This window comes from Schistocerca piceifrons, chromosome 6 (genome assembly GCF_021461385.2).
Source record: "Schistocerca piceifrons isolate TAMUIC-IGC-003096 chromosome 6, iqSchPice1.1, whole genome shotgun sequence".
Taxonomy (NCBI): domain Eukaryota; kingdom Metazoa; phylum Arthropoda; class Insecta; order Orthoptera; family Acrididae; genus Schistocerca; species Schistocerca piceifrons.
The window spans coordinates 187330445-187356030 of record NC_060143.1 but is presented as its reverse complement, the minus strand read 5'-3'; the positions used below and the strand labels follow the sequence as shown (position 1 = coordinate 187356030).

The following is a 25586-nucleotide window of genomic DNA, read 5'->3' as shown; positions in this document are numbered from 1 at the left end:
TTGTGGGAGGGCGTCGGTCACGTCGTGTTGAAGGCGTCTCGGAAGGCGGCGTCCAGCGGGACCTGCAGGAAGTTCTGGAAGGTCTCTCGGTACTTGGAGCGTTGTTTGGCCCTCCTGTGTTCCTCCCACAGGTCCGTGAGGAACTGCGCCTTGTCGGTCTGCCGTTTCGTGACGATGGCGTGTGCCGTCATGGCGATGATCCACATTGTGGCCAGGCGTTTCGCTTTGGGGAAAGGCTTCGCGTCCGGGACAGTGACAGCTGAGACATGTATCGCCCTCTCGTCGGTTCTGTTGATGTGGGCGATCATTTTTCTCGCTGCCGCCCATATTTCCCCGCTCTCTCTGCAGCCAAAACGATGCTCGATGGTGTCGGTCTGGTTGCAGAGCTCGCAGTTTGGGGATTCCCGCATTTTTATGCGTGCCAGTTTTTCGTTTGTCGGCACTGTTTTGTGGATGATTTTATACCACGTGTCCCTGGCGTGCTCAGGAAGTGTCCGTTCCGAGACATTCTTCCAGACCTGTGGCCAGTCATGGTCTGGAAAACTCGTCTCTATTTTGGACTTTCTTGCCTTCCCCCTCAGAGCGCTGTAGATGTTCCTCGCCGTTCTTTGCTGTGGGTTGGCAACGACCGCGGTGATGTAACTCTTGTCGATTGCCATCTGTTTTATGTGCCGCAACTTGAATGGTATGTTCGTAGTGTCTACAGGAGCCTCTTCAGATTCAGGTTTATATTGGTTTATCAGGCTGGACGTTATACTGTTGTTGTTCTGGTTTGCCATTTTCATCGCACGGTGTAGAAGCAGTGCCGCGCATTTCGTCTTAACGTCAGTCAGACCAAGTCCGCCTTCGTCCCTTGACAGGAAACACGTCGCCTGGGAGACCTTGAAGATTTCCCGCCTCCACAGCAAGTAGTACGCCGCACTTCCTATCGCTCGCGCAATTTCCGTCGGAGCACATAGTATTTGCGCCATGTACCACGCTTTCGACAGGATTGTTTCGTTTACTAACTGCACTCTTTGGCTCAGCGTCAGGTTCCGGTTCGCGTGTATCCTCACGAGCCCTCTCGTTGTGTTCAAGACGCTGCGCCAGTTTTGTGCTGCCATTTTCAAAGGGCACTGCTGTAGTTCCACTCCGAGTGCCCTATGGTTGTTTGTCACTCGGTACCACTGTCTCGCTGGTCGCAGTCTGCCGTTGCCTATTGGTAGTAGCACTGTCTTCGTCGGATTCGTTTTGGCACCTGAAGCCTTTTCGAAGGATTCCATGATAGGCTGGATTATTCCTAGTTCTTCTTCGTTTTGGATGAATATGCCCATGTCGTCAGCATAGGCCGTGCATACGATGTTTGTTGCACCCATTGTGTATCCTCCGATTTCGGCTGTTAGTTTTCGTAGTAGTGGGTCGAGGGCTATTGTGAAAAGTGCCATCGATAATGGACATCCTTGCCTGACGGATCTTCCCAGTCTTATTGACTTGGAAGTCCATCCGTTTACTGTTATTTTTGAGGTGGCATTTGTAATGACGTTCTTGATTGTTCTTCCGAATTTTGGTCCGAATCCGAGGCGTGCGAGCACCCGGTGTTCCCAGGCGGTCACCCATCCAAGTACTAACCGGGCCCGATGTTGCTTAACTTCGGTGATCGGACGAGAACCGGTGTATTCAACATGGTATGGCCGTTGGCGCCCTTATACTGTAGCCGCACGACAGAAGACGCCTCTGCCTCTTCTCCCAACACACACAATCGCAGTTTTCGGTGACACATTTGACGCAGAGCACGTCCTTCCGCAACAGCTGGAGCCTCGAAGGCGGCGCCGAGTGCGCGTCCGGCGTCTCAGAGGCGTCTGCCGGACTGGCGGGCGCGCCGCGCCGCCACTTGCGTGAGACACGCGGCTGCTCGGTGCGCCGCCCGTCATTCGTTTCGCTTGGTGCGTGCGGCGTCCGACACTCGCGGGCGACGCATCTTGTTCCCGTTATCCGGCGGGGGGCTGTGCGGGGTGTAGCAGTGTCCTGCTGGAGGGCGCCCCCGGCAGCTTCCTCACCTGACACACGCCGCGCGGCTCGCGTCCAGGTATTTGCGTGATCTGTGCAGTGCATTCGCACCTCTCCCCTTCCGTCCCGACTTGTCCCGACTTTGCTCGACTGCCGCTCGCTGCCGCTCGGGTCGTGGCCCATATGACAGCACAAGCACGAGAAACATCTGCGAGACGGCCGTGGGCCTAACGGGCGTGTCCGAGACGCCGTTTGCGGCCAGTAGACCTGTGCAAAGGTGCGAAAACAGGGACACAAGGCACAGGAGGGTCGCCAAAGCATCCTTCTCTTCTAGCGACGAAAGATACATTTTTGTTTACAAGTTTGCAGTCGTACGCTGCTACAAAACAATAAGCAGCCCTGACGTATTTCAGAACATATCTGTCGGTTCATACCGTTTTGTTATCTTCAGGCACTTTTAAGAAATCTTCCTTGGCACATTCTTCTTCCAACTGAGGCCATTCATATCGTATGTTATGTTTATTACAGTCATTTATTTTCATTTTTTTTTTTTTTTTTTTCCTTCTGTGGAGTTTTGCACTGCTACGAAACAGTAGGTGGCCCTGACTCATTTCAGGTCACATCTGTCGATTCGTAGTGTTTCGTTATTTTCAAGGCATTCCTAGCACGTTGAAAATGCTTAAGGAAGCACGTTTGTCGCAAAAGAAAGGTAGTATGAAAAGAGGGCTGGCAGGGATAGCGGCGTAAAAAGGAGAAAATGAAGGGGAGCCAACAGCACCTTTTTTTTTTTTTTTTTTTTTAAACGTATATAAACTTTTATTTACAATTTTTAACAATTACATATCTTTACATGAAATTGTATATTTTCTCGTTTTCAGTTCTGATTGTTCTTTTAGTAGTCTCTTGGCTTAGTTACAACACTTTTATTCACTGAGTGTCCTTTATATAAGTTTTTCCCTTCAATGTTTATGGTTTTTTATACATAAAAAAGAAACTGCATTACTTTGATTTTTTTTATAAATTGAATTTAAATTAATTTTAAGTTTTTTTTTTTTTTTTCCCCCGTATGGTATTTGAATACACCTATTTTGGCATGTTCGCTATGTGTTTGCCAAAGGCTAAAGGAGAATATGGGCCAGAACATCTATGTGCATAAATGATGAATGGGGAAGTTATTTAGTGTACTGTGTGAGAGTGGACGCAACAGTTCCACGGAAAATTTGGGGCAGAGAAAGTCTAAAGTTAGAATTTTTGTAAATCGCAAAGGGGTATGCAACGTTTTGGCACATGATGCGCCGAACTTTATAAATGTATATAACTATATCTATACACACGGATACATCAAAGGAATAAACACAGACAAACACAAAAAAAACCTACAAAACAACAACAAAAAAAATGATTATAGAAGAGAGAGAGAGAGACAGAGAGAGAGAGAGAGAGAGAGAGAGAGAGAGGGGAAAAAAAAACGTACCTTGAATGGAGATGGCGAGAGTACACATTAATTACATGAAATACACTGTTTGACATTTCGCTGTTACCTTGGAACACGTCTTGTATCCTTTGCACTAAATTAAAAACTGATCATTTCCTTTTGCCTGCTTTATTTGGCTATTGGGCACTGGACACTGTATGGCTATGATTGGCACACGTCACTCTCACTTTGGCACTGCTACACGTACCCACTTTCACTCTGCGCGCATTTTCACAACACTTTCGCAATGCACCACTCTTGCCGTCGGGGCTTTGGAGGGATTGGTGGGCGAAGTCCTCAGCGACTGGGGTGTGGGTGTTGTGGGAGGGCGTCGGTCACGTCGTGTTGAAGGCGTCTCGGAAGGCGGCGTCCAGCGGGACCTGCAGGAAGTTCTGGAAGGTCTCTCGGTACTTGGAGCGTTGTTTGGCCCTCCTGTGTTCCTCCCACAGGTCCGTGAGGAACTGCGCCTTGTCGGTCTGCCGTTTCGTGACGATGGCGTGTGCCGTCATGGCGATGATCCACATTGTGGCCAGGCGTTTCGCTTTGGGGAAAGGCTTCGCGTCCGGGACAGTGACAGCTGAGACATGTATCGCCCTCTCGTCGGTTCTGTTGATGTGGGCGATCATTTTTCTCGCTGCCGCCCATATTTCCCCGCTCTCTCTGCAGCCAAAACGATGCTCGATGGTGTCGGTCTGGTTGCAGAGCTCGCAGTTTGGGGATTCCCGCATTTTTATGCGTGCCAGTTTTTCGTTTGTCGGCACTGTTTTGTGGATGATTTTATACCACGTGTCCCTGGCGTGCTCAGGAAGTGTCCGTTCCGAGACATTCTTCCAGACCTGTGGCCAGTCATGGTCTGGAAAACTCGTCTCTATTTTGGACTTTCTTGCCTTCCCCCTCAGAGCGCTGTAGATGTTCCTCGCCGTTCTTTGCTGTGGGTTGGCAACGACCGCGGTGATGTAACTCTTGTCGATTGCCATCTGTTTTATGTGCCGCAACTTGAATGGTATGTTCGTAGTGTCTACAGGAGCCTCTTCAGATTCAGGTTTATATTGGTTTATCAGGCTGGACGTTATACTGTTGTTGTTCTGGTTTGCCATTTTCATCGCACGGTGTAGAAGCAGTGCCGCGCATTTCGTCTTAACGTCAGTCAGACCAAGTCCGCCTTCGTCCCTTGACAGGAAACACGTCGCCTGGGAGACCTTGAAGATTTCCCGCCTCCACAGCAAGTAGTACGCCGCACTTCCTATCGCTCGCGCAATTTCCGTCGGAGCACATAGTATTTGCGCCATGTACCACGCTTTCGACAGGATTGTTTCGTTTACTAACTGCACTCTTTGGCTCAGCGTCAGGTTCCGGTTCGCGTGTATCCTCACGAGCCCTCTCGTTGTGTTCAAGACGCTGCGCCAGTTTTGTGCTGCCATTTTCAAAGGGCACTGCTGTAGTTCCACTCCGAGTGCCCTATGGTTGTTTGTCACTCGGTACCACTGTCTCGCTGGTCGCAGTCTGCCGTTGCCTATTGGTAGTAGCACTGTCTTCGTCGGATTCGTTTTGGCACCTGAAGCCTTTTCGAAGGATTCCATGATAGGCTGGATTATTCCTAGTTCTTCTTCGTTTTGGATGAATATGCCCATGTCGTCAGCATAGGCCGTGCATACGATGTTTGTTGCACCCATTGTGTATCCTCCGATTTCGGCTGTTAGTTTTCGTAGTAGTGGGTCGAGGGCTATTGTGAAAAGTGCCATCGATAATGGACATCCTTGCCTGACGGATCTTCCCAGTCTTATTGACTTGGAAGTCCATCCGTTTACTGTTATTTTTGAGGTGGCATTTGTAATGACGTTCTTGATTGTTCTTCCGAATTTTGGTCCGAATCCGAGGCGTGCGAGCACCCGGTGTTCCCAGGCGGTCACCCATCCAAGTACTAACCGGGCCCGATGTTGCTTAACTTCGGTGATCGGACGAGAACCGGTGTATTCAACATGGTATGGCCGTTGGCGCCCTTATACTGTAGCCGCACGACAGAAGACGCCTCTGCCTCTTCTCCCAACACACACAATCGCAGTTTTCGGTGACACATTTGACGCAGAGCACGTCCTTCCGCAACAGCTGGAGCCTCGAAGGCGGCGCCGAGTGCGCGTCCGGCGTCTCAGAGGCGTCTGCCGGACTGGCGGGCGCGCCGCGCCGCCACTTGCGTGAGACACGCGGCTGCTCGGTGCGCCGCCCGTCATTCGTTTCGCTTGGTGCGTGCGGCGTCCGACACTCGCGGGCGACGCATCTTGTTCCCGTTATCCGGCGGGGGGCTGTGCGGGGTGTAGCAGTGTCCTGCTGGAGGGCGCCCCCGGCAGCTTCCTCACCTGACACACGCCGCGCGGCTCGCGTCCAGGTATTTGCGTGATCTGTGCAGTGCATTCGCACCTCTCCCCTTCCGTCCCGACTTGTCCCGACTTTGCTCGACTGCCGCTCGCTGCCGCTCGGGTCGTGGCCCATATGACAGCACAAGCACGAGAAACATCTGCGAGACGGCCGTGGGCCTAACGGGCGTGTCCGAGACGCCGTTTGCGGCCAGTAGACCTGTGCAAAGGTGCGAAAACAGGGACACAAGGCACAGGAGGGTCGCCAAAGCATCCTTCTCTTCTAGCGACGAAAGATACATTTTTGTTTACAAGTTTGCAGTCGTACGCTGCTACAAAACAATAAGCAGCCCTGACGTATTTCAGAACATATCTGTCGGTTCATACCGTTTTGTTATCTTCAGGCACTTTTAAGAAATCTTCCTTGGCACATTCTTCTTCCAACTGAGGCCATTCATATCGTATGTTATGTTTATTACAGTCATTTATTTTCATTTTTTTTTTTTTTTTCCTTCAGTGGAGTTTTGCACTGCTACGAAACAGTAGGTGGCCCTGACTCATTTCAGGTCACATCTGTCGATTCGTAGTGTTTCGTTATTTTCAAGGCATTCCTAGCACGTTGAAAATGCTTAAGGAAGCACGTTTGTCGCAAAAGAAAGGTAGTATGAAAAGAGGGCTGGCAGGGATAGCGGCGTAAAAAGGAGAAAATGAAGGGGAGCCAACAGCACCTTTTTTTTTTTTTTTTTAAACGTATATAAACTTTTATTTACAATTTTTAACAATTACATATCTTTACATGAAATTGTATATTTTCTCGTTTTCAGTTCTGATTGTTCTTTTAGTAGTCTCTTGGCTTAGTTACAACACTTTTATTCACTGAGTGTCCTTTATATAAGTTTTTCCCTTCAATGTTTATGGTTTTTTATACATAAAAAAGAAACTGCATTACTTTGATTTTTTTTATAAATTGAATTTAAATTAATTTTAAGTTTTGTTTTTTTTTTTCCCCCGTATGGTATTTGAATACACCTATTTTGGCATGTTCGCTATGTGTTTGCCAAAGGCTAAAGGAGAATATGGGCCAGAACATCTATGTGCATAAATGATGAATGGGGAAGTTATTTAGTGTACTGTGTGAGAGTGGACGCAACAGTTCCACGGAAAATTTGGGGCAGAGAAAGTCTAAAGTTAGAATTTTTGTAAATCGCAAAGGGGTATGCAACGTTTTGGCACATGATGCGCCGAACTTTATAAATGTATATAACTATATCTATACACACGGATACATCAAAGGAATAAACACAGACAAACACAAAAAAAACCTACAAAACAACAACAAAAAAAATGATTATAGAAGAGAGAGAGAGAGACAGAGAGAGAGAGAGAGAGAGAGAGAGAGAGAGAGAGGGGAAAAAAAAATGTACCTTGAATGGAGATGGCGAGAGTACACATTAATTACATGAAATACACTGTTTGACATTTCGCTGTTACCTTGGAACACGTCTTGTATCCTTTGCACTAAATTAAAAACTGATCATTTCCTTTTGCCTGCTTTATTTGGCTATTGGGCACTGGACACTGTATGGCTATGATTGGCACACGTCACTCTCACTTTGGCACTGCTACACGTACCCACTTTCACTCTGCGCGCATTTTCACAACACTTTCGCAATGCACCACTCTTGCCGTCGGGGCTTTGGAGGGATTGGTGGGCGAAGTCCTCAGCGACTGGGGTGTGGGTGTTGTGGGAGGGCGTCGGTCACGTCGTGTTGAAGGCGTCTCGGAAGGCGGCGTCCAGCGGGACCTGCAGGAAGTTCTGGAAGGTCTCTCGGTACTTGGAGCGTTGTTTGGCCCTCCTGTGTTCCTCCCACAGGTCCGTGAGGAACTGCGCCTTGTCGGTCTGCCGTTTCGTGACGATGGCGTGTGCCGTCATGGCGATGATCCACATTGTGGCCAGGCGTTTCGCTTTGGGGAAAGGCTTCGCGTCCGGGACAGTGACAGCTGAGACATGTATCGCCCTCTCGTCGGTTCTGTTGATGTGGGCGATCATTTTTCTCGCTGCCGCCCATATTTCCCCGCTCTCTCTGCAGCCAAAACGATGCTCGATGGTGTCGGTCTGGTTGCAGAGCTCGCAGTTTGGGGATTCCCGCATTTTTATGCGTGCCAGTTTTTCGTTTGTCGGCACTGTTTTGTGGATGATTTTATACCACGTGTCCCTGGCGTGCTCAGGAAGTGTCCGTTCCGAGACATTCTTCCAGACCTGTGGCCAGTCATGGTCTGGAAAACTCGTCTCTATTTTGGACTTTCTTGCCTTCCCCCTCAGAGCGCTGTAGATGTTCCTCGCCGTTCTTTGCTGTGGGTTGGCAACGACCGCGGTGATGTAACTCTTGTCGATTGCCATCTGTTTTATGTGCCGCAACTTGAATGGTATGTTCGTAGTGTCTACAGGAGCCTCTTCAGATTCAGGTTTATATTGGTTTATCAGGCTGGACGTTATACTGTTGTTGTTCTGGTTTGCCATTTTCATCGCACGGTGTAGAAGCAGTGCCGCGCATTTCGTCTTAACGTCAGTCAGACCAAGTCCGCCTTCGTCCCTTGACAGGAAACACGTCGCCTGGGAGACCTTGAAGATTTCCCGCCTCCACAGCAAGTAGTACGCCGCACTTCCTATCGCTCGCGCAATTTCCGTCGGAGCACATAGTATTTGCGCCATGTACCACGCTTTCGACAGGATTGTTTCGTTTACTAACTGCACTCTTTGGCTCAGCGTCAGGTTCCGGTTCGCGTGTATCCTCACGAGCCCTCTCGTTGTGTTCAAGACGCTGCGCCAGTTTTGTGCTGCCATTTTCAAAGGGCACTGCTGTAGTTCCACTCCGAGTGCCCTATGGTTGTTTGTCACTCGGTACCACTGTCTCGCTGGTCGCAGTCTGCCGTTGCCTATTGGTAGTAGCACTGTCTTCGTCGGATTCGTTTTGGCACCTGAAGCCTTTTCGAAGGATTCCATGATAGGCTGGATTATTCCTAGTTCTTCTTCGTTTTGGATGAATATGCCCATGTCGTCAGCATAGGCCGTGCATACGATGTTTGTTGCACCCATTGTGTATCCTCCGATTTCGGCTGTTAGTTTTCGTAGTAGTGGGTCGAGGGCTATTGTGAAAAGTGCCATCGATAATGGACATCCTTGCCTGACGGATCTTCCCAGTCTTATTGACTTGGAAGTCCATCCGTTTACTGTTATTTTTGAGGTGGCATTTGTAATGACGTTCTTGATTGTTCTTCCGAATTTTGGTCCGAATCCGAGGCGTGCGAGCACCCGGTGTTCCCAGGCGGTCACCCATCCAAGTACTAACCGGGCCCGATGTTGCTTAACTTCGGTGATCGGACGAGAACCGGTGTATTCAACATGGTATGGCCGTTGGCGCCCTTATACTGTAGCCGCACGACAGAAGACGCCTCTGCCTCTTCTCCCAACACACACAATCGCAGTTTTCGGTGACACATTTGACGCAGAGCACGTCCTTCCGCAACAGCTGGAGCCTCGAAGGCGGCGCCGAGTGCGCGTCCGGCGTCTCAGAGGCGTCTGCCGGACTGGCGGGCGCGCCGCGCCGCCACTTGCGTGAGACACGCGGCTGCTCGGTGCGCCGCCCGTCATTCGTTTCGCTTGGTGCGTGCGGCGTCCGACACTCGCGGGCGACGCATCTTGTTCCCGTTATCCGGCGGGGGGCTGTGCGGGGTGTAGCAGTGTCCTGCTGGAGGGCGCCCCCGGCAGCTTCCTCACCTGACACACGCCGCGCGGCTCGCGTCCAGGTATTTGCGTGATCTGTGCAGTGCATTCGCACCTCTCCCCTTCCGTCCCGACTTGTCCCGACTTGTCCCGACTGCCGCTCGCTGCCGCTCGGGTCGTGGCCCATATGACAGCACAAGCACGAGAAACATCTGCGAGACGGCCGTGGGCCTAACGGGCGTGTCCGAGACGCCGTTTGCGGCCAGTAGACCTGTGCAAAGGTGCGAAAACAGGGACACAAGGCACAGGAGGGTCGCCAAAGCATCCTTCTCTTCTAGCGACGAAAGATACATTTTTGTTTACAAGTTTGCAGTCGTACGCTGCTACAAAACAATAAGCAGCCCTGACGTATTTCAGAACATATCTGTCGGTTCATACCGTTTTGTTATCTTCAGGCACTTTTAAGAAATCTTCCTTGGCACATTCTTCTTCCAACTGAGGCCATTCATATCGTATGTTATGTTTATTACAGTCATTTATTTTCATTTTTTTTTTTTTTTTCCTTCTGTGGAGTTTTGCACTGCTACGAAACAGTAGGTGGCCCTGACTCATTTCAGGTCACATCTGTCGATTCGTAGTGTTTCGTTATTTTCAAGGCATTCCTAGCACGTTGAAAATGCTTAAGGAAGCACGTATGTCGCAAAAGAAAGGTAGTATGAAAAGAGGGCTGGCAGGGATAGCGGCGTAAAAAGGAGAAAATGAAGGGGAGCCAACAGCACCTTTTTTTTTTTTTTTTTTTTAAACGTATATAAACTTTTATTTACAATTTTTAACAATTACATATCTTTACATGAAATTGTATATTTTCTCGTTTTCAGTTCTGATTGTTCTTTTAGTAGTCTCTTGGCTTAGTTACAACACTTTTATTCACTGAGTGTCCTTTATATAAGTTTTTCCCTTCAATGTTTATGGTTTTTTATACATAAAAAAGAAACTGCATTACTTTGATTTTTTTTATAAATTGAATTTAAATTAATTTTAAGTTTTTTTTTTTTTTTCCCCCGTATGGTATTTGAATACACCTATTTTGGCATGTTCGCTATGTGTTTGCCAAAGGCTAAAGGAGAATATGGGCCAGAACATCTATGTGCATAAATGATGAATGGGGAAGTTATTTAGTGTACTGTGTGAGAGTGGACGCAACAGTTCCACGGAAAATTTGGGGCAGAGAAAGTCTAAAGTTAGAATTTTTGTAAATCGCAAAGGGGTATGCAACGTTTTGGCACATGATGCGCCGAACTTTATAAATGTATATAACTATATCTATACACACGGATACATCAAAGGAATAAACACAGACAAACACAAAAAAAACCTACAAAACAACAACAAAAAAAATGATTATAGAAGAGAGAGAGAGAGACAGAGAGAGAGAGAGAGAGAGAGAGAGAGAGGGGAAAAAAAAACGTACCTTGAATGGAGATGGCGAGAGTACACATTAATTACATGAAATACACTGTTTGACATTTCGCTGTTACCTTGGAACACGTCTTGTATCCTTTGCACTAAATTAAAAACTGATCATTTCCTTTTGCCTGCTTTATTTGGCTATTGGGCACTGGACACTGTATGGCTATGATTGGCACACGTCACTCTCACTTTGGCACTGCTACACGTACCCACTTTCACTCTGCGCGCATTTTCACAACACTTTCGCAATGCACCACTCTTGCCGTCGGGGCTTTGGAGGGATTGGTGGGCGAAGTCCTCAGCGACTGGGGTGTGGGTGTTGTGGGAGGGCGTCGGTCACGTCGTGTTGAAGGCGTCTCGGAAGGCGGCGTCCAGCGGGACCTGCAGGAAGTTCTGGAAGGTCTCTCGGTACTTGGAGCGTTGTTTGGCCCTCCTGTGTTCCTCCCACAGGTCCGTGAGGAACTGCGCCTTGTCGGTCTGCCGTTTCGTGACGATGGCGTGTGCCGTCATGGCGATGATCCACATTGTGGCCAGGCGTTTCGCTTTGGGGAAAGGCTTCGCGTCCGGGACAGTGACAGCTGAGACATGTATCGCCCTCTCGTCGGTTCTGTTGATGTGGGCGATCATTTTTCTCGCTGCCGCCCATATTTCCCCGCTCTCTCTGCAGCCAAAACGATGCTCGATGGTGTCGGTCTGGTTGCAGAGCTCGCAGTTTGGGGATTCCCGCATTTTTATGCGTGCCAGTTTTTCGTTTGTCGGCACTGTTTTGTGGATGATTTTATACCACGTGTCCCTGGCGTGCTCAGGAAGTGTCCGTTCCGAGACATTCTTCCAGACCTGTGGCCAGTCATGGTCTGGAAAACTCGTCTCTATTTTGGACTTTCTTGCCTTCCCCCTCAGAGCGCTGTAGATGTTCCTCGCCGTTCTTTGCTGTGGGTTGGCAACGACCGCGGTGATGTAACTCTTGTCGATTGCCATCTGTTTTATGTGCCGCAACTTGAATGGTATGTTCGTAGTGTCTACAGGAGCCTCTTCAGATTCAGGTTTATATTGGTTTATCAGGCTGGACGTTATACTGTTGTTGTTCTGGTTTGCCATTTTCATCGCACGGTGTAGAAGCAGTGCCGCGCATTTCGTCTTAACGTCAGTCAGACCAAGTCCGCCTTCGTCCCTTGACAGGAAACACGTCGCCTGGGAGACCTTGAAGATTTCCCGCCTCCACAGCAAGTAGTACGCCGCACTTCCTATCGCTCGCGCAATTTCCGTCGGAGCACATAGTATTTGCGCCATGTACCACGCTTTCGACAGGATTGTTTCGTTTACTAACTGCACTCTTTGGCTCAGCGTCAGGTTCCGGTTCGCGTGTATCCTCACGAGCCCTCTCGTTGTGTTCAAGACGCTGCGCCAGTTTTGTGCTGCCATTTTCAAAGGGCACTGCTGTAGTTCCACTCCGAGTGCCCTATGGTTGTTTGTCACTCGGTACCACTGTCTCGCTGGTCGCAGTCTGCCGTTGCCTATTGGTAGTAGCACTGTCTTCGTCGGATTCGTTTTGGCACCTGAAGCCTTTTCGAAGGATTCCATGATAGGCTGGATTATTCCTAGTTCTTCTTCGTTTTGGATGAATATGCCCATGTCGTCAGCATAGGCCGTGCATACGATGTTTGTTGCACCCATTGTGTATCCTCCGATTTCGGCTGTTAGTTTTCGTAGTAGTGGGTCGAGGGCTATTGTGAAAAGTGCCATCGATAATGGACATCCTTGCCTGACGGATCTTCCCAGTCTTATTGACTTGGAAGTCCATCCGTTTACTGTTATTTTTGAGGTGGCATTTGTAATGACGTTCTTGATTGTTCTTCCGAATTTTGGTCCGAATCCGAGGCGTGCGAGCACCCGGTGTTCCCAGGCGGTCACCCATCCAAGTACTAACCGGGCCCGATGTTGCTTAACTTCGGTGATCGGACGAGAACCGGTGTATTCAACATGGTATGGCCGTTGGCGCCCTTATACTGTAGCCGCACGACAGAAGACGCCTCTGCCTCTTCTCCCAACACACACAATCGCAGTTTTCGGTGACACATTTGACGCAGAGCACGTCCTTCCGCAACAGCTGGAGCCTCGAAGGCGGCGCCGAGTGCGCGTCCGGCGTCTCAGAGGCGTCTGCCGGACTGGCGGGCGCGCCGCGCCGCCACTTGCGTGAGACACGCGGCTGCTCGGTGCGCCGCCCGTCATTCGTTTCGCTTGGTGCGTGCGGCGTCCGACACTCGCGGGCGACGCATCTTGTTCCCGTTATCCGGCGGGGGGCTGTGCGGGGTGTAGCAGTGTCCTGCTGGAGGGCGCCCCCGGCAGCTTCCTCACCTGACACACGCCGCGCGGCTCGCGTCCAGGTATTTGCGTGATCTGTGCAGTGCATTCGCACCTCTCCCCTTCCGTCCCGACTTGTCCCGACTTTGCTCGACTGCCGCTCGCTGCCGCTCGGGTCGTGGCCCATATGACAGCACAAGCACGAGAAACATCTGCGAGACGGCCGTGGGCCTAACGGGCGTGTCCGAGACGCCGTTTGCGGCCAGTAGACCTGTGCAAAGGTGCGAAAACAGGGACACAAGGCACAGGAGGGTCGCCAAAGCATCCTTCTCTTCTAGCGACGAAAGATACATTTTTGTTTACAAGTTTGCAGTCGTACGCTGCTACAAAACAATAAGCAGCCCTGACGTATTTCAGAACATATCTGTCGGTTCATACCGTTTTGTTATCTTCAGGCACTTTTAAGAAATCTTCCTTGGCACATTCTTCTTCCAACTGAGGCCATTCATATCGTATGTTATGTTTATTACAGTCATTTATTTTCATTTTTTTTTTTTTTTTTTCCTTCTGTGGAGTTTTGCACTGCTACGAAACAGTAGGTGGCCCTGACTCATTTCAGGTCACATCTGTCGATTCGTAGTGTTTCGTTATTTTCAAGGCATTCCTAGCACGTTGAAAATGCTTAAGGAAGCACGTTTGTCGCAAAAGAAAGGTAGTATGAAAAGAGGGCTGGCAGGGATAGCGGCGTAAAAAGGAGAAAATGAAGGGGAGCCAACAGCACCTTTTTTTTTTTTTTTTTTTTAAACGTATATAAACTTTTATTTACAATTTTTAACAATTACATATCTTTACATGAAATTGTATATTTTCTCGTTTTCAGTTCTGATTGTTCTTTTAGTAGTCTCTTGGCTTAGTTACAACACTTTTATTCACTGAGTGTCCTTTATATAAGTTTTTCCCTTCAATGTTTATGGTTTTTTATACATAAAAAAGAAACTGCATTACTTTGATTTTTTTTATAAATTGAATTTAAATTAATTTTAAGTTTTTTTTTTTTTTTCCCCCGTATGGTATTTGAATACACCTATTTTGGCATGTTCGCTATGTGTTTGCCAAAGGCTAAAGGAGAATATGGGCCAGAACATCTATGTGCATAAATGATGAATGGGGAAGTTATTTAGTGTACTGTGTGAGAGTGGACGCAACAGTTCCACGGAAAATTTGGGGCAGAGAAAGTCTAAAGTTAGAATTTTTGTAAATCGCAAAGGGGTATGCAACGTTTTGGCACATGATGCGCCGAACTTTATAAATGTATATAACTATATCTATACACACGGATACATCAAAGGAATAAACACAGACAAACACAAAAAAAACCTACAAAACAACAACAAAAAAAATGATTATAGAAGAGAGAGAGAGAGACAGAGAGAGAGAGAGAGAGAGAGAGAGAGAGAGAGAGGGGAAAAAAAAACGTACCTTGAATGGAGATGGCGAGAGTACACATTAATTACATGAAATACACTGTTTGACATTTCGCTGTTACCTTGGAACACGTCTTGTATCCTTTGCACTAAATTAAAAACTGATCATTTCCTTTTGCCTGCTTTATTTGGCTATTGGGCACTGGACACTGTATGGCTATGATTGGCACACGTCACTCTCACTTTGGCACTGCTACACGTACCCACTTTCACTCTGCGCGCATTTTCACAACACTTTCGCAATGCACCACTCTTGCCGTCGGGGCTTTGGAGGGATTGGTGGGCGAAGTCCTCAGCGACTGGGGTGTGGGTGTTGTGGGAGGGCGTCGGTCACGTCGTGTTGAAGGCGTCTCGGAAGGCGGCGTCCAGCGGGACCTGCAGGAAGTTCTGGAAGGTCTCTCGGTACTTGGAGCGTTGTTTGGCCCTCCTGTGTTCCTCCCACAGGTCCGTGAGGAACTGCGCCTTGTCGGTCTGCCGTTTCGTGACGATGGCGTGTGCCGTCATGGCGATGATCCACATTGTGGCCAGGCGTTTCGCTTTGGGGAAAGGCTTCGCGTCCGGGACAGTGACAGCTGAGACATGTATCGCCCTCTCGTCGGTTCTGTTGATGTGGGCGATCATTTTTCTCGCTGCCGCCCATATTTCCCCGCTCTCTCTGCAGCCAAAACGATGCTCGATGGTGTCGGTCTGGTTGCAGAGCTCGCAGTTTGGGGATTCCCGCATTTTTATGCGTGCCAGTTTTTCGTTTGTCGGCACTGTTTTGTGGATGATTTTATACCACGTGTCCCTGGCGTGCTCAGGAAGTGTCCGTTCCGAGACATTCTTCCAGACCTGTGGCCAGTCATGGTCTGGAAAACTCGTCTCTATTTTGGACTTTCTTGCCTTCCCCCTCAGAGCGCTGTAGATGTTCCTCGCCGTTCTTTGCTGTGGGTTGGCAACGACCGCGGTGATGTAACTCTTGTCGATTGCCATCTGTTTTATGTGCCGCAACTTGAATGGTATGTTCGTAGTGTCTACAGGAGCCTCTTCAGATTCAGGTTTATATTGGTTTATCAGGCTGGACGTTATACTGTTGTTGTTCTGGTTTGCCATTTTCATCGCACGGTGTAGAAGCAGTGCCGCGCATTTCGTCTTAACGTCAGTCAGACCAAGTCCGCCTTCGTCCCTTGACAGGAAACACGTCGCCTGGGAGACCTTGAAGATTTCCCGCCTCCACAGCAAGTAGTACGCCGCACTTCCTATCGCTCGCGCAATTTCCGTCGGAGCACATAGTATTTGCGCCATGTACCACGCTTTCGACAGGATTGTTTCGTTTACTAACTGCACTCTTTGGCTCAGCGTCAGGTTCCGGTTCGCGTGTATCCTCACGAGCCCTCTCGTTGTGTTCAAGACGCTGCGCCAGTTTTGTGCTGCCATTTTCAAAGGGCACTGCTGTAGTTCCACTCCGAGTGCCCTATGGTTGTTTGTCACTCGGTACCACTGTCTCGCTGGTCGCAGTCTGCCGTTGCCTATTGGTAGTAGCACTGTCTTCGTCGGATTCGTTTTGGCACCTGAAGCCTTTTCGAAGGATTCCATGATAGGCTGGATTATTCCTAGTTCTTCTTCGTTTTGGATGAATATGCCCATGTCGTCAGCATAGGCCGTGCATACGATGTTTGTTGCACCCATTGTGTATCCTCCGATTTCGGCTGTTAGTTTTCGTAGTAGTGGGTCGAGGGCTATTGTGAAAAGTGCCATCGATAATGGACATCCTTGCCTGACGGATCTTCCCAGTCTTATTGACTTGGAAGTCCATCCGTTTACTGTTATTTTTGAGGTGGCATTTGTAATGACGTTCTTGATTGTTCTTCCGAATTTTGGTCCGAATCCGAGGCGTGCGAGCACCCGGTGTTCCCAGGCGGTCACCCATCCAAGTACTAACCGGGCCCGATGTTGCTTAACTTCGGTGATCGGACGAGAACCGGTGTATTCAACATGGTATGGCCGTTGGCGCCCTTATACTGTAGCCGCACGACAGAAGACGCCTCTGCCTCTTCTCCCAACACACACAATCGCAGTTTTCGGTGACACATTTGACGCAGAGCACGTCCTTCCGCAACAGCTGGAGCCTCGAAGGCGGCGCCGAGTGCGCGTCCGGCGTCTCAGAGGCGTCTGCCGGACTGGCGGGCGCGCCGCGCCGCCACTTGCGTGAGACACGCGGCTGCTCGGTGCGCCGCCCGTCATTCGTTTCGCTTGGTGCGTGCGGCGTCCGACACTCGCGGGCGACGCATCTTGTTCCCGTTATCCGGCGGGGGGCTGTGCGGGGTGTAGCAGTGTCCTGCTGGAGGGCGCCCCCGGCAGCTTCCTCACCTGACACACGCCGCGCGGCTCGCGTCCAGGTATTTGCGTGATCTGTGCAGTGCATTCGCACCTCTCCCCTTCCGTCCCGACTTGTCCCGACTTTGCTCGACTGCCGCTCGCTGCCGCTCGGGTCGTGGCCCATATGACAGCACAAGCACGAGAAACATCTGCGAGACGGCCGTGGGCCTAACGGGCGTGTCCGAGACGCCGTTTGCGGCCAGTAGACCTGTGCAAAGGTGCGAAAACAGGGACACAAGGCACAGGAGGGTCGCCAAAGCATCCTTCTCTTCTAGCGACGAAAGATACATTTTTGTTTACAAGTTTGCAGTCGTACGCTGCTACAAAACAATAAGCAGCCCTGACGTATTTCAGAACATATCTGTCGGTTCATACCGTTTTGTTATCTTCAGGCACTTTTAAGAAATCTTCCTTGGCACATTCTTCTTCCAACTGAGGCCATTCATATCGTATGTTATGTTTATTACAGTCATTTATTTTCATTTTTTTTTTTTTTTTCCTTCAGTGGAGTTTTGCACTGCTACGAAACAGTAGGTGGCCCTGACTCATTTCAGGTCACATCTGTCGATTCGTAGTGTTTCGTTATTTTCAAGGCATTCCTAGCACGTTGAAAATGCTTAAGGAAGCACGTTTGTCGCAAAAGAAAGGTAGTATGAAAAGAGGGCTGGCAGGGATAGCGGCGTAAAAAGGAGAAAATGAAGGGGAGCCAACAGCACCTTTTTTTTTTTTTTTTTAAACGTATATAAACTTTTATTTACAATTTTTAACAATTACATATCTTTACATGAAATTGTATATTTTCTCGTTTTCAGTTCTGATTGTTCTTTTAGTAGTCTCTTGGCTTAGTTACAACACTTTTATTCACTGAGTGTCCTTTATATAAGTTTTTCCCTTCAATGTTTATGGTTTTTTATACATAAAAAAGAAACTGCATTACTTTGATTTTTTTTATAAATTGAATTTAAATTAATTTTAAGTTTTGTTTTTTTTTTTCCCCCGTATGGTATTTGAATACACCTATTTTGGCATGTTCGCTATGTGTTTGCCAAAGGCTAAAGGAGAATATGGGCCAGAACATCTATGTGCATAAATGATGAATGGGGAAGTTATTTAGTGTACTGTGTGAGAGTGGACGCAACAGTTCCACGGAAAATTTGGGGCAGAGAAAGTCTAAAGTTAGAATTTTTGTAAATCGCAAAGGGGTATGCAACGTTTTGGCACATGATGCGCCGAACTTTATAAATGTATATAACTATATCTATACACACGGATACATCAAAGGAATAAACACAGACAAACACAAAAAAAACCTACAAAACAACAACAAAAAAAATGATTATAGAAGAGAGAGAGAGAGACAGAGAGAGAGAGAGAGAGAGAGAGAGAGAGAGAGAGGGGAAAAAAAAACGTACCTTGAATGGAGATGGCGAGAGTACACATTAATTACATGAAATACACTGTTTGACATTTCGCTGTTACCTTGGAACACGTCTTGTATCCTTTGCACTAAATTAAAAACTGATCATTTCCTTTTGCCTGCTTTATTTGGCTATTGGGCACTGGACACTGTATGGCTATGATTGGCACACGTCACTCTCACTTTGGCACTGCTACACGTACCCACTTTCACTCTGCGCGCATTTTCACAACACTTTCGCAATGCACCACTCTTGCCGTCGGGGCTTTGGAGGGATTGGTGGGCGAAGTCCTCAGCGACTGGGGTGTGGGTGTTGTGGGAGGGCGTCGGTCACGTCGTGTTGAAGGCGTCTCGGAAGGCGGCGTCCAGCGGGACCTGCAGGAAGTTCTGGAAGGTCTCTCGGTACTTGGAGCGTTGTTTGGCCCTCCTGTGTTCCTCCCACAGGTCCGTGAGGAACTGCGCCTTGTCGGTCTGCCGTTTCGTGACGATGGCGTGTGCCGTCATGGCGATGATCCACATTGTGGCCAGGCGTTTCGCTTTGGGGAAAGGCTTCGCGTCCGGGACAGTGACAGCTGAGACATGTATCGCCCTCTCGTCGGTTCTGTTGATGTGGGCGATCATTTTTCTCGCTGCCGCCCATATTTCCCCGCTCTCTCTGCAGCCAAAACGATGCTCGATGGTGTCGGTCTGGTTGCAGAGCTCGCAGTTTGGGGATTCCCGCATTTTTATGCGTGCCAGTTTTTCGTTTGTCGGCACTGTTTTGTGGATGATTTTATACCACGTGTCCCTGGCGTGCTCAGGAAGTGTCCGTTCCGAGACATTCTTCCAGACCTGTGGCCAGTCATGGTCTGGAAAACTCGTCTCTATTTTGGACTTTCTTGCCTTCCCCCTCAGAGCGCTGTAGATGTTCCTCGCCGTTCTTTGCTGTGGGTTGGCAACGACCGCGGTGATGTAACTCTTGTCGATTGCCATCTGTTTTATGTGCCGCAACTTGAATGGTATGTTCGTAGTGTCTACAGGAGCCTCTTCAGATTCAGGTTTATATTGGTTTATCAGGCTGGACGTTATACTGTTGTTGTTCTGGTTTGCCATTTTCATCGCACGGTGTAGAAGCAGTGCCGCGCATTTCGTCTTAACGTCAGTCAGACCAAGTCCGCCTTCGTCCCTTGACAGGAAACACGTCGCCTGGGAGACCTTGAAGATTTCCCGCCTCCACAGCAAGTAGTACGCCGCACTTCCTATCGCTCGCGCAATTTCCGTCGGAGCACATAGTATTTGCGCCATGTACCACGCTTTCGACAGGATTGTTTCGTTTACTAACTGCACTCTTTGGCTCAGCGTCAGGTTCCGGTTCGCGTGTATCCTCACGAGCCCTCTCGTTGTGTTCAAGACGCTGCGCCAGTTTTGTGCTGCCATTTTCAAAGGGCACTGCTGTAGTTCCACTCCGAGTGCCCTATGGTTGTTTGTCACTCGGTACCACTGTCTCGCTGGTCGCAGTCTGCCGTTGCCTATTGGTAGTAGCACTGTCTTCGTCGGATTCGTTTTGGCACCTGAAGCCTTTTCGAAGGATTCCATGATAGGCTGGATTATTCCTAGTTCTTCTTCGTTTTGGATGAATATGCCCATGTCGTCAGCATAGGCCGTGCATACGATGTTTGTTGCACCCATTGTGTATCCTCCGATTTCGGCTGTTAGTTTTCGTAGTAGTGGGTCGAGGGCTATTGTGAAAAGTGCCATCGATAATGGACATCCTTGCCTGACGGATCTTCCCAGTCTTATTGACTTGGAAGTCCATCCGTTTACTGTTATTTTTGAGGTGGCATTTGTAATGACGTTCTTGATTGTTCTTCCGAATTTTGGTCCGAATCCGAGGCGTGCGAGCACCCGGTGTTCCCAGGCGGTCACCCATCCAAGTACTAACCGGGCCCGATGTTGCTTAACTTCGGTGATCGGACGAGAACCGGTGTATTCAACATGGTATGGCCGTTGGCGCCCTTATACTGTAGCCGCACGACAGAAGACGCCTCTGCCTCTTCTCCCAACACACACAATCGCAGTTTTCGGTGACACATTTGACGCAGAGCACGTCCTTCCGCAACAGCTGGAGCCTCGAAGGCGGCGCCGAGTGCGCGTCCGGCGTCTCAGAGGCGTCTGCCGGACTGGCGGGCGCGCCGCGCCGCCACTTGCGTGAGACACGCGGCTGCTCGGTGCGCCGCCCGTCATTCGTTTCGCTTGGTGCGTGCGGCGTCCGACACTCGCGGGCGACGCATCTTGTTCCCGTTATCCGGCGGGGGGCTGTGCGGGGTGTAGCAGTGTCCTGCTGGAGGGCGCCCCCGGCAGCTTCCTCACCTGACACACGCCGCGCGGCTCGCGTCCAGGTATTTGCGTGATCTGTGCAGTGCATTCGCACCTCTCCCCTTCCGTCCCGACTTGTCCCGACTTTGCTCGACTGCCGCTCGCTGCCGCTCGGGTCGTGGCCCATATGACAGCACAAGCACGAGAAACATCTGCGAGACGGCCGTGGGCCTAACGGGCGTGTCCGAGACGCCGTTTGCGGCCAGTAGACCTGTGCAAAGGTGCGAAAACAGGGACACAAGGCACAGGAGGGTCGCCAAAGCATCCTTCTCTTCTAGCGACGAAAGATACATTTTTGTTTACAAGTTTGCAGTCGTACGCTGCTACAAAACAATAAGCAGCCCTGACGTATTTCAGAACATATCTGTCGGTTCATACCGTTTTGTTATCTTCAGGCACTTTTAAGAAATCTTCCTTGGCACATTCTTCTTCCAACTGAGGCCATTCATATCGTATGTTATGTTTATTACAGTCATTTATTTTCATTTTTTTTTTTTTTTTTTCCTTCTGTGGAGTTTTGCACTGCTACGAAACAGTAGGTGGCCCTGACTCATTTCAGGTCACATCTGTCGATTCGTAGTGTTTCGTTATTTTCAAGGCATTCCTAGCACGTTGAAAATGCTTAAGGAAGCACGTTTGTCGCAAAAGAAAGGTAGTATGAAAAGAGGGCTGGCAGGGATAGCGGCGTAAAAAGGAGAAAATGAAGGGGAGCCAACAGCACCTTTTTTTTTTTTTTTTTTTTAAACGTATATAAACTTTTATTTACAATTTTTAACAATTACATATCTTTACATGAAATTGTATATTTTCTCGTTTTCAGTTCTGATTGTTCTTTTAGTAGTCTCTTGGCTTAGTTACAACACTTTTATTCACTGAGTGTCCTTTATATAAGTTTTTCCCTTCAATGTTTATGGTTTTTTATACATAAAAAAGAAACTGCATTACTTTGATTTTTTTTATAAATTGAATTTAAATTAATTTTAAGTTTTTTTTTTTTTTTTCCCCCGTATGGTATTTGAATACACCTATTTTGGCATGTTCGCTATGTGTTTGCCAAAGGCTAAAGGAGAATATGGGCCAGAACATCTATGTGCATAAATGATGAATGGGGAAGTTATTTAGTGTACTGTGTGAGAGTGGACGCAACAGTTCCACGGAAAATTTGGGGCAGAGAAAGTCTAAAGTTAGAATTTTTGTAAATCGCAAAGGGGTATGCAACGTTTTGGCACATGATGCGCCGAACTTTATAAATGTATATAACTATATCTATACACACGGATACATCAAAGGAATAAACACAGACAAACACAAAAAAAACCTACAAAACAACAACAAAAAAAATGATTATAGAAGAGAGAGAGAGAGACAGAGAGAGAGAGAGAGAGAGAGAGAGAGAGAGAGAGAGGGGAAAAAAAAACGTACCTTGAATGGAGATGGCGAGAGTACACATTAATTACATGAAATACACTGTTTGACATTTCGCTGTTACCTTGGAACACGTCTTGTATCCTTTGCACTAAATTAAAAACTGATCATTTCCTTTTGCCTGCTTTATTTGGCTATTGGGCACTGGACACTGTATGGCTATGATTGGCACACGTCACTCTCACTTTGGCACTGCTACACGTACCCACTTTCACTCTGCGCGCATTTTCACAACACTTTCGCAATGCACCACTCTTGCCGTCGGGGCTTTGGAGGGATTGGTGGGCGAAGTCCTCAGCGACTGGGGTGTGGGTGTTGTGGGAGGGCGTCGGTCACGTCGTGTTGAAGGCGTCTCGGAAGGCGGCGTCCAGCGGGACCTGCAGGAAGTTCTGGAAGGTCTCTCGGTACTTGGAGCGTTGTTTGGCCCTCCTGTGTTCCTCCCACAGGTCCGTGAGGAACTGCGCCTTGTCGGTCTGCCGTTTCGTGACGATGGCGTGTGCCGTCATGGCGATGATCCACATTGTGGCCAGGCGTTTCGCTTTGGGGAAAGGCTTCGCGTCCGGGACAGTGACAGCTGAGACATGTATCGCCCTCTCGTCGGTTCTGTTGATGTGGGCGATCATTTTTCTCGCTGCCGCCCATATTTCCCCGCTCTCTCTGCAGCCAAAACGATGCTCGATGGTGTCGGTCTGGTTGCAGAGCTCGCAGTTTGGGGATTCCCGCATTTTTATGCGTGCCAGTTTTTCGTTTGTCGGCACTGTTTTGTGGATGATTTTATACCACGTGTCCCTGGCGTGCTCAGGAAGTGTCCGTTCCGAGACATTCTTCCAGACCTGTGGCCAGTCATGGTCTGGAAAACTCGTCTCTATTTTGGACTTTCTTGCCTTCCCCCTCAGAGCGCTGTAGATGTTCCTCGCCGTTCTTTGCTGTGGGTTGGCAACGACCGCGGTGATGTAACTCTTGTCGATTGCCATCTGTTTTATGTGCCGCAACTTGAATGGTATGTTCGTAGTGTCTACAGGAGCCTCTTCAGATTCAGGTTTATATTGGTTTATCAGGCTGGACGTTATACTGTTGTTGTTCTGGTTTGCCATTTTCATCGCACGGTGTAGAAGCAGTGCCGCGCATTTCGTCTTAACGTCAGTCAGACCAAGTCCGCCTTCGTCCCTTGACAGGAAACACGTCGCCTGGGAGACCTTGAAGATTTCCCGCCTCCACAGCAAGTAGTACGCCGCACTTCCTATCGCTCGCGCAATTTCCGTCGGAGCACATAGTATTTGCGCCATGTACCACGCTTTCGACAGGATTGTTTCGTTTACTAACTGCACTCTTTGGCTCAGCGTCAGGTTCCGGTTCGCGTGTATCCTCACGAGCCCTCTCGTTGTGTTCAAGACGCTGCGCCAGTTTTGTGCTGCCATTTTCAAAGGGCACTGCTGTAGTTCCACTCCGAGTGCCCTATGGTTGTTTGTCACTCGGTACCACTGTCTCGCTGGTCGCAGTCTGCCGTTGCCTATTGGTAGTAGCACTGTCTTCGTCGGATTCGTTTTGGCACCTGAAGCCTTTTCGAAGGATTCCATGATAGGCTGGATTATTCCTAGTTCTTCTTCGTTTTGGATGAATATGCCCATGTCGTCAGCATAGGCCGTGCATACGATGTTTGTTGCACCCATTGTGTATCCTCCGATTTCGGCTGTTAGTTTTCGTAGTAGTGGGTCGAGGGCTATTGTGAAAAGTGCCATCGATAATGGACATCCTTGCCTGACGGATCTTCCCAGTCTTATTGACTTGGAAGTCCATCCGTTTACTGTTATTTTTGAGGTGGCATTTGTAATGACGTTCTTGATTGTTCTTCCGAATTTTGGTCCGAATCCGAGGCGTGCGAGCACCCGGTGTTCCCAGGCGGTCACCCATCCAAGTACTAACCGGGCCCGATGTTGCTTAACTTCGGTGATCGGACGAGAACCGGTGTATTCAACATGGTATGGCCGTTGGCGCCCTTATACTGTAGCCGCACGACAGAAGACGCCTCTGCCTCTTCTCCCAACACACACAATCGCAGTTTTCGGTGACACATTTGACGCAGAGCACGTCCTTCCGCAACAGCTGGAGCCTCGAAGGCGGCGCCGAGTGCGCGTCCGGCGTCTCAGAGGCGTCTGCCGGACTGGCGGGCGCGCCGCGCCGCCACTTGCGTGAGACACGCGGCTGCTCGGTGCGCCGCCCGTCATTCGTTTCGCTTGGTGCGTGCGGCGTCCGACACTCGCGGGCGACGCATCTTGTTCCCGTTATCCGGCGGGGGGCTGTGCGGGGTGTAGCAGTGTCCTGCTGGAGGGCGCCCCCGGCAGCTTCCTCACCTGACACACGCCGCGCGGCTCGCGTCCAGGTATTTGCGTGATCTGTGCAGTGCATTCGCACCTCTCCCCTTCCGTCCCGACTTGTCCCGACTTTGCTCGACTGCCGCTCGCTGCCGCTCGGGTCGTGGCCCATATGACAGCACAAGCACGAGAAACATCTGCGAGACGGCCGTGGGCCTAACGGGCGTGTCCGAGACGCCGTTTGCGGCCAGTAGACCTGTGCAAAGGTGCGAAAACAGGGACACAAGGCACAGGAGGGTCGCCAAAGCATCCTTCTCTTCTAGCGACGAAAGATACATTTTTGTTTACAAGTTTGCAGTCGTACGCTGCTACAAAACAATAAGCAGCCCTGACGTATTTCAGAACATATCTGTCGGTTCATACCGTTTTGTTATCTTCAGGCACTTTTAAGAAATCTTCCTTGGCACATTCTTCTTCCAACTGAGGCCATTCATATCGTATGTTATGTTTATTACAGTCATTTATTTTCATTTTTTTTTTTTTTTTTTCCTTCTGTGGAGTTTTGCACTGCTACGAAACAGTAGGTGGCCCTGACTCATTTCAGGTCACATCTGTCGATTCGTAGTGTTTCGTTATTTTCAAGGCATTCCTAGCACGTTGAAAATGCTTAAGGAAGCACGTTTGTCGCAAAAGAAAGGTAGTATGAAAAGAGGGCTGGCAGGGATAGCGGCGTAAAAAGGAGAAAATGAAGGGGAGCCAACAGCACCTTTTTTTTTTTTTTTTTTTTAAACGTATATAAACTTTTATTTACAATTTTTAACAATTACATATCTTTACATGAAATTGTATATTTTCTCGTTTTCAGTTCTGATTGTTCTTTTAGTAGTCTCTTGGCTTAGTTACAACACTTTTATTCACTGAGTGTCCTT

At 48.9% G+C, this 25586-nt stretch overlaps 7 non-coding genes across 7 annotated transcripts; all 7 read right to left on the bottom strand.

The window, feature by feature from the left end:
• Positions 1–1558: 1558 nt before the first annotated feature.
• On the bottom strand, positions 1559–1678 carry LOC124803880. Its single transcript, XR_007017331.1, has one exon. It is a non-coding gene; the product is annotated as a 5S ribosomal RNA (ribosomal RNA).
• A 3658-nt stretch (positions 1679–5336) lies between these two features.
• LOC124803833 lies at positions 5337–5456 on the bottom strand. The gene has a single exon (XR_007017307.1). It is a non-coding gene; the product is annotated as a 5S ribosomal RNA (ribosomal RNA).
• A 3655-nt stretch (positions 5457–9111) lies between these two features.
• On the bottom strand, positions 9112–9231 carry LOC124803737. Its single transcript, XR_007017237.1, has one exon. It is a non-coding gene; the product is annotated as a 5S ribosomal RNA (ribosomal RNA).
• A 3651-nt stretch (positions 9232–12882) lies between these two features.
• On the bottom strand, positions 12883–13002 carry LOC124803726. Its single transcript, XR_007017236.1, has one exon. It is a non-coding gene; the product is annotated as a 5S ribosomal RNA (ribosomal RNA).
• A 3659-nt stretch (positions 13003–16661) lies between these two features.
• Positions 16662–16781, bottom strand: LOC124803713. Its single transcript, XR_007017234.1, has one exon. It is a non-coding gene; the product is annotated as a 5S ribosomal RNA (ribosomal RNA).
• A 3655-nt stretch (positions 16782–20436) lies between these two features.
• On the bottom strand, positions 20437–20556 carry LOC124803701. The gene has a single exon (XR_007017233.1). It is a non-coding gene; the product is annotated as a 5S ribosomal RNA (ribosomal RNA).
• Positions 20557–24218: 3662 nt separating this feature from the next.
• Positions 24219–24338, bottom strand: LOC124803688. The gene has a single exon (XR_007017231.1). It is a non-coding gene; the product is annotated as a 5S ribosomal RNA (ribosomal RNA).
• Positions 24339–25586: the final 1248 nt, after the last annotated feature.